At 47.3% G+C, this 16,724-nt stretch overlaps 1 protein-coding gene across 2 annotated transcripts in view; it reads left to right on the top strand.

Annotated features, from left to right (window-relative positions):
* CCDC91 (coiled-coil domain containing 91) overlaps positions 1–16,724 on the top strand; it is a 192,316-nt gene that overhangs the window by 109,762 nt on the left and 65,830 nt on the right. The window lies entirely within an intron of this gene.

Below are 16,724 nucleotides of genomic sequence, written 5' to 3'. Positions count from 1 at the left end.
CACAGCTGCCGTGGGCCTGCTGAAGCTGACCCGGCTCTTGGGCCATGTGGCAGTGGGCATTCAGAGTGTGGGGCAGATGCTAAGTGCACTCCATCCCGTGGAGGTGGACGGCGCCTGGTCTCCGTGGTCAGAGCTGCTGCGCGCAGATAGCTTTCCCGCCTGCTCCATGAGTCTGTGGATTCTTGCGTAAGTGTCACCTCGTCGCAGTGTGGTGTGTCTCACCATGCGGTGCAGCGAACCTCTACTCCTGCTCCTTGGTGGCTTCATCTTTCATCACAAAGTAACTCACTCCCTTCTTGGTTTTAGTACACTGTTCCTGCAAAGTGGGCTGTCATTCTGATCTTCTGTTAAACAGATGGTGTTTTGAATAGTGTGTGTGTGTGTGTGTGTGTGTGTGTGTGTGTGTGTGTGGTGTGTTACTTTTGTCTTTCTCTTTGGTTTCTGTACTGTGAAGAAGGCTTTTCTCCTTCATTTGAATTCGTTGGTCTTTGGCCTGTGGTTCATGTTTGTCATTTAAGGTTAAAGAAAACTGAGCTGGTAGCTGCTTCAAGCATTTGTTAAGTTTCACTCTTCATCTCCATTGCTGGTACAGTGACAATCTTATTGCATCCTTCAGGAAACTCTCACTGCTTGTGAAAGGCCGTTTTTGTTTTGTTTTGACACCGACTCTTGGAAGCTTGTTAGTCACCTGTCTAAAGGCTCTCATGCTTTTCTTAATCACCTTGACTGCCGATGAGCCCTGCAAAAGCTTCTGTTTTGTTTGTATGTCTAGCATATTCTGTTGACATTTTTCTTTCCCTGTCTGGGTCTAGTCCATGTGTTCTTTCATGTCCCCCTTCTTTTTCCCATCAAACTCTTCAATATATCCATCGTTGTTATTTTCATTTTCATTCAGCCACGTTTGCCACATCAGAGGCAGATCCTCATGCCTGCGTCGTCCCTGCAGACATTATAGTCCTTGAGCCTTGCAGTTTGAAGACCAGCATATGTTGTGTGGCAGGAAGTGAGGTGAACAGACAGGCGGTGCAAGTTTTTCATACTCTTGCTTGAGGCCCGTGTGGTTTACCAGTTGCCAGCGGTCAGTCCCCCAGTGTCCTCACTGTGGGTCCCTCCTGTGAGCACTGAGGGAGTCCAGAAGACCGGGAATCCAGCTGATTTCTAGCCTTCGGGTGAGGAGAGCTTCTGATGGCATCTACGCCGTTCCCAGGTCAGAAGTGCAACCACGCACATGAGAGTAACAAAGGCACGTAGTGGCTGCAGTTCAGCTTCCATCAGGGGACCTAGGCTTCTGCAGGATGCAGCTGGGAGCCTGCTGGTTGTTAGTGCTAAGTCCTCAAGGCCATGCTGAACCCTCCTAACACTGATGGCACTCTCTATTGTACTAGTGCCCAGCACTTATGTTCATATGTCTACACGGACTGCGCTTTGTGTTTGCGGCACGGCCTCCCTGGGGGCGGAGGAGTGCAGGGCAGCTTCATGCAGGTATTGTATGTGACTGTAGAGCGTTGGGCTTCTGATTGATGGGGCTTTTTCTGCCTAAAGAATGCATGTGTTTCTTGTGTGTGCCGGAGAGTCATGGCAGTTTATTTCCTATGATGTTTCTCTGGATTGTACAGTCTATCAAGGAGGCATGACAAATGTGTTTGATGTGATCATTTCATTACGGGGTGTAACAAAGATCATGCCAGAGAAATCTAGGATGCATTAAATAGTCTTATTAACTAAGCTTGGTGATGGCAGGGCCCACTAGAAATTAGCAAATGCCAAGTTCGTGCAGCAATCCAGTCTGAATCGAAATGGTCATTACCATGAACCTCGTCTGTTAAACTGAAGACCTGCGTCCCAGCTTCCCCAGCAATATATAAATGATCCCAGGAGACATGCAGCCAACAATCTGGACACATACACAAAGCATCACACATTCACCTTTCCTGGCTTCTCTGCCCACATTCCATCACTGCCAGGTCTCGTCCCTCTCTGACCTATTGAAAGGGCACACAGTGGAAATACCAAGGATCTTAGCATGAGCGTGTTCACTGACTCACCCAAGCAGGAAGAGAGGGTGAGGAATACAGACACGCAGGGGCCATGTTCGAGGGCTGCCTGTCCTCAGTCTGGCCATGAGGAGCCAGAGAGCAGGCGGGTACTGAGGAGGCCAAGAGTCAGAGTGCCAGAGTGATGGAAGCCCAGCAGCAAGAGAGAGAGCCCCTCCCTGTCAAGGCCTATTGGGGGGCTTGTGCGGGGACTGGTTGTGCAGCAGCACACTGCCGCCCCCTTTCAGGTGCTAGGGTTTGACAGGTGAGGAGCTCACGTGGGCAGAAGGAACCACGGAGGTGGGAGAGTTCAAACTCATGACTCTGAACCAGCTGCCCAGGACCACAACAGTGTCCTATATGAAATAGAGTAAGTCACCTTCCCCAGGAGACCGCGTGCCAGGTCTGCATGGTGACAGGGATGGAAAGGTTTCAGTAAGGGAACAACTGGGCCTTCTGAGCATGATAGCAACGTCAGAATGTTCCAGATCCGAGTTCCATCCCACCTAGTGGGGCAGAGCCTCTGACATGCGTCTTCTGATCAACCTTTCACACTGTCATGTTCTGTGTGCCAGTGATATACTTCCCCCTGAAGCAGCAGTTTAGCCCGTGACTGGTCTGTGTAAATCTTAGCCACAGCTATTTCCCAAGGTAGTTTGGGGTCTAATGAGTGGTTGGCGTTGATGTCCAGTAGGAAGTCTTGCAAACCAGATGATTGGTGTGGTTCGCTGAAACCTTGTTAAAGCCCTAGGTAGCACTTAGGGCAGTTATTTAATTAGTTTCCCAATCATGTTTGTGTACACTTTGTAAGCGACCAATGCTTTTTTTTTTTTTTTTTTTCTCTCTCTCTCTCCCTCTTCTCATGATTCTGAAAGTCCAGGCACTTTTTTTTTTTTATCAGAGTCCGGTTTTATCTTTTTTTTTTTTTTTTTTTTTCTGTATGTTGTCTTTGAAGCAATCATTCCGTTATCTACCAGATAATCTCTTGGACACTGGTAACTGTTGTGTGGTGTTGTCACCCACTGAATTCTTAAGCTTCAGATGTTGGAGACATCAAATAGGAAGGCCTTGGTGTCTTTCTGAAGCTAATGTCTTTATCAGGAAGTTGCTATGAAGTGATTGGAGGATTAGGAGCAGCATGCTGCTTCTGGAAACAGCGCCCTGGCAGTGAGGCCTGGACAGCAGTCAGGAAGGACCTGCTTGCCAGGGAAGGAAGATGTTGCAAAACAGCTGTGGTTGGTTTTTTGTTGTTGTTGTTGTTGTTGTTTTTGGTTTTTTGTGGGACTTCAAAGATGCGTGTTGGGCTTGCAGAGAAAGGAAGGGGTACCAGAGAAATAATAGTACAAGCTATTTTTTTTAACTGAGTTAAGCTATGTAAGAATTTTTCATCATACATGTATAATAAGTTGATCAGTGTATTTTCATGATGTAAGATTTTTAAAAATCTTTTATTTCTTTGAAAAGCAGATTCACTCTCTAAATGGTCGCTCTATCCAGGGCTGGGCAAGGCTGAAGCAGGAAGTTCTGGCACATCTTCCCAAGTGGGGGCTGGCGCTCCAGCATGTGGGCCATCCTCTGCTGCTTTCATTTTGTAAAAAAGATTTTTTAAATTTATATTGGAAAGCGAGATATACAGAGCGGAGGAGCGATGGAGAGGAAGATCTTCCATCTGAGAGTTCACGCCCCAAGTGACGGCAGAAGCCAGTTGTGCCGATCTGAAGCCAGGAGGCAGGAGCTCTTCTGGGTCTCCCGTGCAGGTGCAGGGTCCCAAGGCTTTGGGCCATCGTCCTCAGCTGCTTTCCCAGGCCACAAGCAGGGAGCTGGATGAGAAGCGTGGCTGTCAGAATTAGAACCAGCGTGTACAAGACGAGGACTTTAGCTGCTAGGCTAACGTGCTGGGCCCTATTGTTTTCATTTCTAAGAGAACTAAAAATTTTAATAAAAGTAAGCATTCTCTAATTTTACAAATATATCTTTGGTTATGTATTTTTCAAGTATTATGTGTAGTTCTTTTAGTGCATTTTTGTACTCAGTTAAAGCTGACAATTTAAAAAATTATTTTCACTTTTGTCTTACTTTATTCAGCTTATGAACCCTTTATCAGTTGTGTTTACAATTTTATTTTTTTCCTGTTTATAAAGATTTATTGATTTATCTTGGAAGGCAGATTAACTTCTGTGTAGACAGTGTGTGGGGGCAAAGGGTCTCCCACCCTCTGGCGTGTCCCGCAGACGTCTGCCGTGGCCAGTGCTGGAGCAGGCAGAGGCCAGGAGACCAGGGCTTCCTCTGGGTCTCCAGCATGGCTGGCAGGGACGCAAGGACTCAGGCCATTTCCTCTGCTTCTCTCTGGCCGAGGCACAAACCAGTGCTCATTTAGGATGCCGGAGCACTTCACCCACTCTGCCACGTTGTCAGTCCTTTCTATGTTATTCCTTCTTAGTGTCAATAAAATAATGAGGCAAAACGGAGTGTTTTGTTCACAGACGCACAATACAAATAGTAAGAGTTTATTCCCTGAAAAGTGATTTCATGTCTGACAGGTCCTCACTGTGGCCAGTTGGTTTTGTAAAATGTCTGATTCTAATGGGTCTAGGGCTGTGAAATACGCCTGGCATTTGGAAGGAATAACTGTGTATAGATTGCTATGAGGAGGAATCGCAGAGCAGAAACACTTGAGCAAAGCATCAGTATTTTTTTTCTCCCTGGAAAATGTACTGCATCAATCATGCTTGTAGGTGGGCGTCCATCTGTTTCATTACTGCCCCGTTGCCCTGCGTTCACTGTCTGCGTTGGCTTCGGAAAGGCTACTGCAACTGAATCCCCAAGCCAACAGTGTTAACTGCCCTTCAGAGGGCCCTGCTTTCGGTGGGGGCAGTCCTGGTGTGTTAAGGAGCCCCAGAGCCGGAGTTCAGTCCTTTGGCCCTCCACCCGGTGAGGACAGAGCTTGGAAAACCCTGAGGGGGAAGGAGCGTTCAAGGCGTGGTCCCCAGGGCTGACGTGGTCGTTGCTGCTTTCTTGATTGTGGGTTTCCAAGCTTTCAGTGACTGGTCACTCCGTCTGTGCTATTGATATCGTTGCGCACTAAGAGGCCGCTCGATGGTAGCAGCATTTCCAACAGCTGTTTCTCTGGGAAACGGTTGAAACACAAAACCTCTTCCACTTACATTCAGGACTGTGACCAGTTTGGGAGTGACTGAGTTGGTCACTAGCTGAATATAGAGAGCTTTGTCCCAATGTGAACGACTCCTGCCTTTTCGTACTAACGCATCTCTCAACTTGTGATTCATTCGTTCAGCCACTCCTTGAAGTCAAAGGCTTGTGTAAGCAGGGCCAATAACCGTAGTGAGGCCTGCTCCCTCGGAGTAGGCTGCCTGGTTGAAGTCAGGCTGCTAGTGCAGCTCCAAAGAGAGCTTCATTCACAGGCGGGTTACTGATAGCACAGACTTGGCGGCAACATCCTAAGACTTAATCACATCATTTCTCTTGAACATTTTCTTTCCCAAGGTTGAATTTATTGGCCTTCGGGGAGTGAAATGTGACTTGTTTTGTATTGAGTTCATTACATTGCTTGAATGTTTTGTCTTTGGTGGACTGTGTACATAGCGGCAGGTGTTCTAGCAACTGTTCTAGCAGGGCATTTGATCTTAAGTCTTCTGGAAGGCCAAAGAAGATGCTTAGTGTATGTGTATTTCTCAAAACATACTACTCAAATACATTTTCTCACATATACATGCAGTCATGGGACGTTTCTGGCCATGTGAAACCGGGGTAATTGTATCCCTCAATACAGACCACCACACTGATGATGCTAGAGCGCGTGCTGTAGTGCGGCCCAGCGAGCCGGTCCTTGAGTCGTCCATAGCAAGACCACTGTTAACATGCAGATAGTCACTCAGTTCCTTGGGTTCCTGCCTCACGAGGAGGAGCCCCAGGCAGCATTCCTGGCTTCTGGCTCCTGGCTGCTGGGACCATTTTGTGCAAGTGAGCCAGTGGAGGGAGGATGTCACTGTTGCTGTCCATCTTGCTCTCCTTGCCTTCTCTGTGTGTGTGTGTGTTTGTGTGTGTGTGTGCTTTTCAGATACATACATCTTTAAATTACAAATTATGGAGGAAAAAACTTCTATATGTGATGGTGATTAAATCTGTTTATAACATCTCCTGTGACCTACATTACAGGAAAGAAGAGGTCTTTTTTTTTTCTTTGTTGTTCTTTACCGGAATCGAATAAAAACCACAGAATCTTTATATTTATATTTGAATCTCTATCAAACATTTTCACTTGAAAGAATTTCTTCCAAAGAGCAGGAAAAACCTAACTGTTTGTGAGCGCCTTCACTTTCAGCTCGGTTTCCAGATGGTGTGTGACACCCTTGCCTTAGATATCTGCTGGGGGAGATGGGCAGGACTCTGCAATCTGCTTTTATTTTTTCAATTTTCTAAAAAAAAAAAAATGTGTTGACTAAAATCCCATCATGATTCTACAGGTACAATCACTAAATTATTTTAGATAAGGAAAACATAGGAAAGTTCACTTCTTAGATTTCTCTACAGATTTCCTGATTGCCTTGTCACGTGCTCTGGAGCCTCGTCTTACCAAGCAGAGCAGTGAGCGGACTGTGACCACAGCACACCCGGGTGCCAGGGAGAACAAGGCAGCAGGTGGCTCCGCCTCACCCACGGGCTTCACCCACCGCAGGAGGCGAGGGAAGAAGCCTGGGTGTGATGTGGCATGGCCCCTCATCTTTCTGTCCTCCCTGGGATGTGAATTTATCCTTTTGTGTGTATGCTGTATGTTGAGCTGAAGAGGTACTTGTGTTGGAGTTGCTTTTAATAGATCTGAATTTGAACTAAAGCAGCAGCGGGTTTACAGGCGCCAGTCTCGGCTCAGCCGTGGGAGGCCTGGCCCATGACTATTGATCCTGGTGACGGGCAGCAGTGGACGTAGGGAGCTCCACAGTTGTGCCCACCGTGTGTGTGTGTGTGTGTGTGTAAGACTCTCCAGTTTTCCTAAGTGATCCAGGATCCGGCAGAGACGAGTGAGATGCATACTGCCTGTGTTACTGAAGGTCAGTGGGATGAGTAGTTGTTTCCGAGGTGGTGGACCGGGGCGTGGGGAGAAGCTCCTGCAGTCAGTTTCAAAAGCAAACCGTCATGCGTGGTCGTCATTTGTTTTAGCTACCACCAGGCTGTTGAAGTGACTAGTGTTGAGTTTAGTCTGAAAGCCCACATGATAGATCGGAGGTTTGAGTCACTTTTGCACGGTATATCAGAAGTTTTGAGGCACTGCTTGCTGGGGCATTTGCAGACCTTTACTGCACATTGTCATTATACATAGTTCTGAAAGCTCTGGGCAGTTTCTGGAAAGACCAGGCTGCCACTAAGAACCACACACAGTATACAGTGCTAGTGTTGCTGGGATGGGGATGTGCGCGTGTTTCGTGCGCTGATGAGGATTGTGTGGCTTTGCTGAGGCTCGGGCATCTGTGACGAGCCTCCCTGGAAGTGGAGAAGCCTGCATGAATGGAACTGAGCGTCTGCAGGAGGCTTCGAGCAGAGTGTCATTGAGCGTCCCTGAGATTCGTGCTGGGGCAGGTGGCTTAGGATGGCTGCTGGCTGCTGGCCTGGCCTGGCGCTGCTCTTTGTGGTCCTGCTGCACTGATCCGGCAGACAGAAGCATGCTCTGTCTCCTGTCTCAAGTTAAAATTTGAAGTGAAAAAAAAAAAAAAAAAAGGTTAGGATGCTGTCTCATTTGTAAGGTAAAAATGTGAGATATTTGCTTGTTTTCTTTCAAGTTGTAACTTAGTGAATTGCTGAGTGTGGTCTGGATTTGTAAATTTCTGTGCTTGATAAAGTGTCATCGGATGACCCAGAAATGGAGCCTGGGGAAATGAAAAGTGTCGATCCCATCCCCCCGTCTAAAACAGGCTGCTTTCTAATCAGATCTGTCAGCCGCTGCGCTTGACCTGCCTCTGTCGGCTGGCATTTCAACAGGTTCCCAGTAGCCTGCTCAGAGTCGCCGCGGGGCTGGGCTCTTGAGTGCCACATTTCCCAACCCAAGCTAACATTCCTGCTGTCTGGTGCCTGCCAGTGGCCCCTTTGCAGGTGCTAACCCACAGTCCTCCCGTGCTGCTGGCTCCGTGTTGCTGACTAGATGGTGGCATTTCTTCCTGGTTCTTAGCTTACTGCCCCTCTTTGTCTTGAATGCTGGATGGATGTTTTCTTTGCCTCTCACGTTTTTGGTCTTCGCAGTTCAACACTTCTATGTACCAGGCAGACATTACCATAGTAATACAAGGAATTAAATACACTTGCCTCCCTGTTTCTTGGTTAACTTTTGAAACTCCTGCCATGGCTGAGGACCAAGGCTGGTACCGATTTTCTTCCAGTCCTTGTCCCAGCCTTGGTATCATCCTGCTGTATTTCCTTGGCACACTTGCTCTTAGAGTAGTCTGATGGTTTCTTTCTGTCTATAGAACTTGTGAAGTTTTTTCTCCCAGTTTTACTTTGGGATCTGTCTCAAGGTTCACTGTGTAATTCATTCACATTGTAAGAAATCAAGCATTTATCTTGCAGTTTCATTTAGTTGGTCTTTTTTAGTGACATGTTTTGTATTTCACTTTTGCCTGTGATTACTATATAGTAAAACCTTTAAGATCATGTTGTATCTAAAACAAATAGGCATAGCATCTTTCATTTGGTACATTGGGCATGAGTCGTTATTCAGTGAGTCATGGTGTATGTGTGGGTTTTAAATGGAGAGCAACTCTCCTATCTTCTTACTGCTTGGTTGCCGTAACGGTGTATTTGCTTACACAGTTGAGAGGGACCTGCATGGAATATGGGCACCACCACTTTGCTATCCTTTCATTTTGAGAGAGATTGTACATCTGGTGAAACTGAAAGCAAGCCACCGGCCTGGGGCTTTGACCTAGTGGTCACGTCCTGCTTGGGGAACTGTCAGTAGTGAATATCCCTGGGACCCAGGCTTACCGTTGTCACCTTTTTTCTTATCTGCAGCTTCTTGACTTTTTATGCTAAGATCATATTCTTTTGTAAAGAGGAAAAGTTCTTAGAAACCACACATTTGATGTAGTAGGTCTTTAAAAAAAATATCCCCTGGGGAGAACTCCCTTATCTCAGATTCCAGGGCTGCTCTACCTCACAGCTTCCTGGTGGCGAGCGTGCAGGCAGGCCGCAGGGGGGCTTTGGTTCGATGGCTCCCCACGTGGCAGACCCAACCTGAGTTCCAGCCCTGGCTCCTAGAGGGTTTGTTGAGTAAGTCGGCGCAGAGAGGAGCCGCCTGGCTCGCTCTTCCCTCTTCTCCCGTTTTGTCCCTGTTTGACCTTCCCTCCTTCCTCCTTGCCCATCTGTCCGTTTAAGTAGGTAAGTAAAGAAATAAGAGATGGCGGCAGAGAGGATATTGTCAGTGCATGTTGTCCAGGTTGCTATCCGCATTCATCCTCTGGACATTTGCAGCCAGGGTTTATAGGACAAGGCCTGGCTGTAGCATACAGGAAAGCTGAGCCGCCCCGTCACCGCTCGGCCAGAATACCGTGGTCAGGGACACTGGGCTGCGAGGATGGAAGCGTGGACTTCTGTCAACCTCCGTGGCTACAGGAGCTGTGATGGCAGCTAGTATTGTGCTTACTTTATCTTCCCTGATGGCCACTGTTGAGGAGACAGAAGGTCCAAAGCCTTGGGATCCTGCATCCACATGGGAAAACCAGAGGAGACTCCTGGCTTCTGGCTTTGGATCAGTTCAGCTCTGGCCATTGTGGCCACTTGGGGAGTGATGTAGCGAATTGAAGATTTTTCTCTTTGTCTGTCGTTTTCTGTGTAAGTTTTTTCAACACAAATAAATAATTCCTAAGAAATAATCGCAGTGCAAAACTTGGGCAGCTAAGCAAAGGAGAGAGCAGATGTGTTGGGGAGGCAACTAATGCATCAGGGCTGCTGGGCTCTTGGCCTGCCATGCCGTGCCTTTTTAAGCCGACCTGCCTTCTCAGGTACAAGGAGACACGGACATGAGGTTACTTAAGGCATTAAAGCAGGATCTCCCTTGCATTCATCTCTATACTTTTTGTTTACTTGTTTTTAAGATTTATTTTTATTGGAAGGCTGATTTGACAGATGGAGGGGAAGATCTTCCATCCACTGGTTCACTCCGCAAATGGCTAGAATGGCCCCGGCTGAGTTGATTCAAAGCCAGTAGCCAGGAGTTTCTTCTGGGCCTCCCGTGTGGGTGCAGGGTCCCAGACATTGCGCCATCCTCAGCTGTGTTCCCAGGCCACAAGCAGGGAGTTGGATTGGGAAGTGGAGCAACCAGGATAGGACCCAGAGCCCAAATGGAAGGGGAGGATTAGCCAGTTGAGCCAACATGCTGGCCCCAATTTTCCTCTGTATTAACTAAGGGATACACTTTCCACGGCTGGTATTTTGTTGTGTTGTCATCTTAGCCCAAACTGGAGTGTGAGTCCTGGCTGTTTATCAGCTTGGGCCTGTTATAAAGGAATGTACTGTGATACAGCAACAGCGTGCTTATCGCTGGCAAGTGCTGTTTGAGGCAGCTCAGATAAGAAACAGCACTTAGCTGGAATGTGACTACTAATAATTTAGTCCTCATGGCAACATATAAGGTAGGAACCTAGTAGTATTTAGAAAGGTGGCAAAAGTTGCCAAGGGGTCAGAGCTGGGTTTGGATTATGCAGATTGGCTCCAAAAATGTTTGATTTTTAAAAAGATCTATTTATGGGGCCTGCCACTATGGGGTTGATCAGCGTGGAAGTAGCATTTGAAACCACAGGGAGAGGTGGCTGCACTCCCACGGAGCAGGCTGGGAACATGGAGGAGAGTATTCAGTGTTGTCACAGTGCGGACACTGGGCCCTCGTACATCGCTGCTGTGAATGCACAGACACGGGACAGCTGCGGGAAGAGGCGGGTTCCCCAGGAAGCAGCGTGTGGAAGCAGGTGCAGCCCAGCGTGTGCACTTCCCAGGACAGCAGTGTCCCACGTGCCTGTTTGCGCCCACAGTAGGCTACACGTTGGCTCCTGATGCCCTAAGATCATTGTAGAATCAGCCATTTGCTACCATCATCATCCCCGTGTCACTGTTGCTCAGTACGTTAGCTGTGTCTGCGGTGATGCTAGGGTAAGCATTCCTGCTACACTGTAGTTGTATGCAGTTGTAGTCAGAGTATGGTCCTCAGTATTGACATTGAACAATGGTGTTCCTGGTTTGTGTATCTGCGCAAGCGTATATGTTCCTATATTTTGTGAGGTGTGATGCTCTGTTTGGAGGGTGCTCCTCTTACCTAATGTTTTTGAGGTACAGATAAAGCAGATTCAGGCAGGTTTTTTGGGAAAGGTGTCGAGGCAGCTCTGTTGGGACATGTGAGGAGGTCGCGCAGGTTACTGCCCTCCAGTGGTGAGATGCAGAGGTGCACAGTGGTCATGGTGACCCTGATCCTGTGTAGGTAAGCCTATTGTGTTTATTTGTATGTTCATTTTTTTAAAAAGATTTGTTTTATGTTTATTACAAAGTCAGATTTTTAGAGGGGAGGATAGATAGAGAGAAAGACCTTCCATCTGCTGATTCACTCTCCAAATGACTGCAACAGCCAGAGCTACGCTGATCTGAAGCCAGGAGCCAGGAGCCTCTTCCAGGTCTCCCATGCTGGTGCAGGGTCCCAAGGCTCTGGGCTGTCCTCGACTGCTTTCCCAGGCCACAAGCAGAGAGCTGGTTTGGAAGTGGAGCAGTTGGGACAGGAACCATCACTCATGTGGGATCCAGACACATGCAGGCAAAGATTTTAGCTGAAAGGTTATCGTGCTGGGTCCTGTATGTCATTTTTAACAGAAAAGGCTAAGCACATAAAAGCATATTTCCAAATGTAAGAAATATTACAAAGTATTAAAAGAAAAAAATGTGTAGCTGTCTATTTTATTGTTATACTAAGCCAAATATTTAGTAAAAAAAAAATGCAAAGTTACTGAAGTGAAAAAATTTCAGGTAGCCAAGGCTAATTTGCCATTGAAGAAAGAAATTCTTTTTCTGATGTGAGCATCGTAGCCTAAGTGAAGGTGTTGTGTGAGGTGTGCCCACCCACTCACTGTCTGTCAGCCAGAGCCCGTCCTGTAAGCTCCGTTCATGGGCAGTGCCCTGGACACACGTACCCCGCTTCCCTGTGTCTCCTGTGGTTTTTCTGTTGCAGTCCATTTGGTTACGTGAGGACATGTCACTGTGGGGCTGCTGTCTACTGTGTTGAGCGCCGTGCTGCCTGGGAGCCATAAGATGTCCCAGCTAACGTTTGGGTAAACACTCTGTGCAGTGATAACGTCTCCTAAGGATGGGCTTCCAAGGATGCAGCCAAGGGCTGGATAAGCAGCTTGTGAGTGCTTGGACCCAGAAAAACTGCAAGCAGGGAGTCAGATTCTGTGCGGGAGCCTCTGTAGCTGCGTTCTTACGCACCAGAGCCACAAGTGGGAGAAAGCCCAAGTTACTCCAACAGATGGATGTGAGCGAAGTGTAGGACAGACCTATAGTAGAGTACTATCAAACACAAAATGGAATGATTTTCAGGTATATAGTCTGCTTGAGCTGTGGCACACAGAGAAGGAACTGTTAAATGATCTCTTATAAATAAAATACCTGTCATAGCGAGTTAATTCATAAGACAGAATGTAGATCTGGGTTTCCAGGGGCTGTCGTGGGCTAGTCTGTTTTGTGACAGTGTGACTGAGTACTGCAGACTGTGTAACTTAACACCAGTGCAGCGTCCTGGTGTCGCGGAGCATGTGTGCTGGCCTTGGGGGAGGGTCGTGACCGGGGCAAGTCGGGCTGTACTCACTCAGCCTTTGGTCGGTGGCCAGCTGCTGTGCCAACTAACACACTGTCCAAAACAGGCATTCCTCCGACCTGTGCTGAGATCCCAGTACCAAAGCATCAGTGCCAGGTGTCACCTGCTGACGCCATACAGGGCTGGGAACCTCCAGCAGGGGCTCTGCAGGGGAAACAGAAGCCACAACCATTGAGTAAAGCTTCCATGGAGATAGAGTTTCTGATGGGATTAGGAGAAAAAGAGTTGCAATAGTGTTGATTGTAAACAGTACATGTGAAGTTAATGCTGCTTAAATATGGTCATTCTGGTTGACCATTGCGACAGAAGGCAGAGGTGGCAGCTCAGGAGAGGTGTCTTACAGTTATGTTCTCCCCACTGTCTGTGGTGTTTGACCTGTTGCTGCCGGTTGCTGCCGGAGGACACGTTTCTGTCCACTAAAAGGTAATGTATCCCTGCATGCATACCCAGCGGTCATTACATAAGGACTACGCACGTGCTGTGACCATGTATGAAACATAGCAAAGCTTCACTGCACTAAGTAAGTACAGTTCTGTGTCATTGACAGTTCAGGAAGTATTATAAAGTTGTCCCTAAATCAAAATTAGGCAATCTGTATTTGTTTGCACACACAGGCCCCTTGTGCAGCTGTCCATCCTTGAAATGCATCTGGAGGTAGAGTTTTTCGATTGTAAATTGTTAAGATGTGTAATGTGTTGTTTATTTGCAGATTTGGTGCTTTCTGGTGAAAGTTCTGTGCAGTGGCTGCACAATTTCTTTTTGTACTTAATGAGGAAAACTTGAACTCTAACTAGAAATTATTGTATACTTATGCTAAGAGTGGCCTGGTACGCCAAGCTTTAGAAGGACCCTGAGAAGTGGTTGTTTACTCTGACTTTGCAGGTGACGACAGTGGATGTCAGGTTCCACGAGTTGTCAGTGGTCATGTAATGAGAACAGGGTGGGTCTGTGTTTGCAGCTGTGTCAGCGTGTGCAGTGGAACTAGTAGGCGTTACGTTCACGGGTGCTTCCAGAAGCTCACGGGAAAATGGAATCAACATTGGTTTTATGTGCATTGTTCCAGAACAGGTGGAAAGAATATATGATAAAGAACCGTGCATGGATTTTAGACTTTTTGCAGTGAAGTAATCCCATGCATTCAGTTCTATTTCCCTGTGAACCTTCTGAGTTCTCCTCATGCAAGTGTCAAGACTTAGACATTCCATGCAGAGCTGGAGTGCTGACAGATCAGGCTGTCATCTCTCAGGGCTGGAGATAATGAAACACTGTGTGTACTGAGCACACAAATGGGTAGCAGCCCCCATCTGTATCGATGTTGGATGAGGATTTCAAAAGCTGTGCAACACGCCTGCCTGTGTTCTTTGATCTCTTTTTTTCTGGATGCAGGTGTTCTGGGCCCGGGACGGAGTGCTGACTGTGAGGCCTGCTGTTAAATATTCCCGAAATGTGACTGCTGTGGGGTGTCACTTCCCACTGCAGGGAGTGGTCCTCTCGCTAGCATTTTCCTAGTCTCTCGTTTAAAAAGGGGTAAGGCCATTCTTCGAGTGGCAGCTAACACTTTTCTATGTAACGCATCTCATAAGTAGTCACTGTTACTGTAACTCTCACCTGTCCCACAGGACGTCTAGTGAGCATTGTGGAGTGCCTGCCACAGTGCATACATGACTTTGTAGAATCCTCTTGACCACAGTCTGGGGTTGGCAGCCACCTTCCTGGAGAGCTATAGCTTGTACGTCAGGGCAGAGTACTGCGCTGTAATTGGGTTGTTGTTTGTTTTCCTCTAACAGAATGCACTCCTTCTGATAGGGATATCCGCAAAATGTGTACTGCCCTGAAGAGTATTTTGTCATGCCTGACAGACATTCAGAAAGCAGTTTTAATAATTGTGGCTTCTATATTAGTCCGCTAACAATTTTTTTCAGGGAGGTTTCTTTCCCTAAAGGAATGTCTTTAAAAACAAACCTTGGTAACTATTATAAAATTATCTGTCTCGCTCTGTGTATTTCTTGGCATTCTGATGGGCAAGACCCATCCTTCCTAAGCATCACAGTCCTTTGACAAACAGAGGTCCTTTGTTGTGGAGTAAGCAGCCCCCCTTCTCTGTTGCCTTTAGTGGTCCTGTTTCTGTATCTTAAGAGTGCGGCAGGGGCAAGGAAGACTCGCCTTGTTACTCCTACAGCTTCCAAGGCACGAAGGATGGCATGAACGTAGGAAAGCAGCAGTGCAGAGAGCTGGAGCTGAGACTCAGCACCTGGGGGAGTCCTTGTTCACCTCTCGGCCCCGGAGAACTCAGGCTGCAGTCCTCGCGTGTGGGGTCCAGTCCTCCTAGGTCCTGCTCTAAACCGTTCATTTATCTTGTGAGCCTAGGCCATTTGCATAGCTGCTCTGTAACTCAGTAACACGTTTTGAGTTGTCAGGATCACTGATGGAAATCTGCAGAGTTCCCAAGAGCATGTGTTCAGGAACGTGCTATTAATCCAGGTAGGCAGGGTGAATTAGTACACTCTTCTGCACCGCTGTCCGTGAAACGCTACCGGGTGGCTAAGATGATGCTGACCGGGGCTAAACCCCCAGTTCAGAAAGGAGAGTGCTGACATGGAGAGGGGCTGGTAACACGGAGGGTTACTGGGAAGAGAGCTGGAACCCCTGGCTTTGTGTGTGCAGCCATTTTGTGGCCTAGCTCCTCTGGCAGTTGGTGACTCTGCTCTGCGGTCTAGCCGCCCTCATCTGCATGCTATTAGTGTTAGTAAATGTGTGGGCATTTTTCCTCTAGAGTACAGTGGGAGGATATGCAACAGAATACAACACTTGCTTAACTGTCTGCCTGATTCGACAGCTTCTAGGAATTCTTCCCAAGGCTGTAATTGTATCAGGTTATACTGCAGCATGCAGAAAATGTATTTTTCTTCGAGAAATTAGACACAATGTGTAAAGAAGGAATGGGAAACTGTTTAATAAATTGAACAAAAAGGCTCTAACAGCATTCTATTGAGTCGTAAGAGAATGCAAAAAAAATGGCCAATTGTTACTAATCTACATTGTTGCTTAGAACAGTATTTGCTCAAATTCTACCAGTGACTTCTTCTAGGCTAAAGCACTGCAGCAGAATTTTATTTCCTCTGTTTGCAAATGTGATATGCACTCAATGTGAAAATCAAAGGCAAATATTTGTGTGCGTTGGACTTACAACGGTTGTGGACTAGCCAGTTTGCAATTACTGGAAGATTTGCTTTTGAAGTGAATGTTTAATTCTAAGAGCTGAAGTTCCCCAATGCTGTTGTGCATGTTTGTAAATCATCTTTTTGACGACGCCTTGCTCAGGAGCTGGCCTCTCAGGTTGACAGCAATACAGGACAGAATGTCGGCACACTAGTGCACACGTGTGACTGAGAATTGGAAGTGGGCGTGGTAGTGCCCAGGACAGGTAATGCCCGGGGAGTGCAGCAGCTCTGCCTGTGGGGGTGCACAGGGACAGTGGTTGCTGAAATGAAGCGTTCAGGGTCTGGGGCGTTTCTGCCCTTCTTTAAGTCTCTGATCACTGCTCTGGCAGTGAGAAGAGTTGGCTGCAGGGGCCTGATGTGGTGCCTCTCCCAGTCATGCCTTTTAGAAGTGCTTGGAACTGCAAAGGTAGTAGAAGGCCAGGGATCTGTTTTCTAAGCATATGCAGTCACCTTTGTTGAAATACCCTCCTTGCATAAAGTTCTGGTTAGGCCACTGGGGAGACCTGGCCCGTGGTTGGTCACCAAGTGACTTCCATTAATCTGACTGGCCTACAGAATAATAAGGAGCAAAATGAGTTCAGTGATTAACAGGTCTGACAACTCTGCATTTTA

This window comes from Ochotona princeps, chromosome 27 (genome assembly GCF_030435755.1).
Source record: "Ochotona princeps isolate mOchPri1 chromosome 27, mOchPri1.hap1, whole genome shotgun sequence".
NCBI classification, from domain to species: Eukaryota; Metazoa; Chordata; class Mammalia; order Lagomorpha; family Ochotonidae; genus Ochotona; species Ochotona princeps.
The sequence above is the reverse complement of the archived record's forward strand: the minus strand, read 5'-3'. Positions and strand labels throughout refer to the sequence as shown.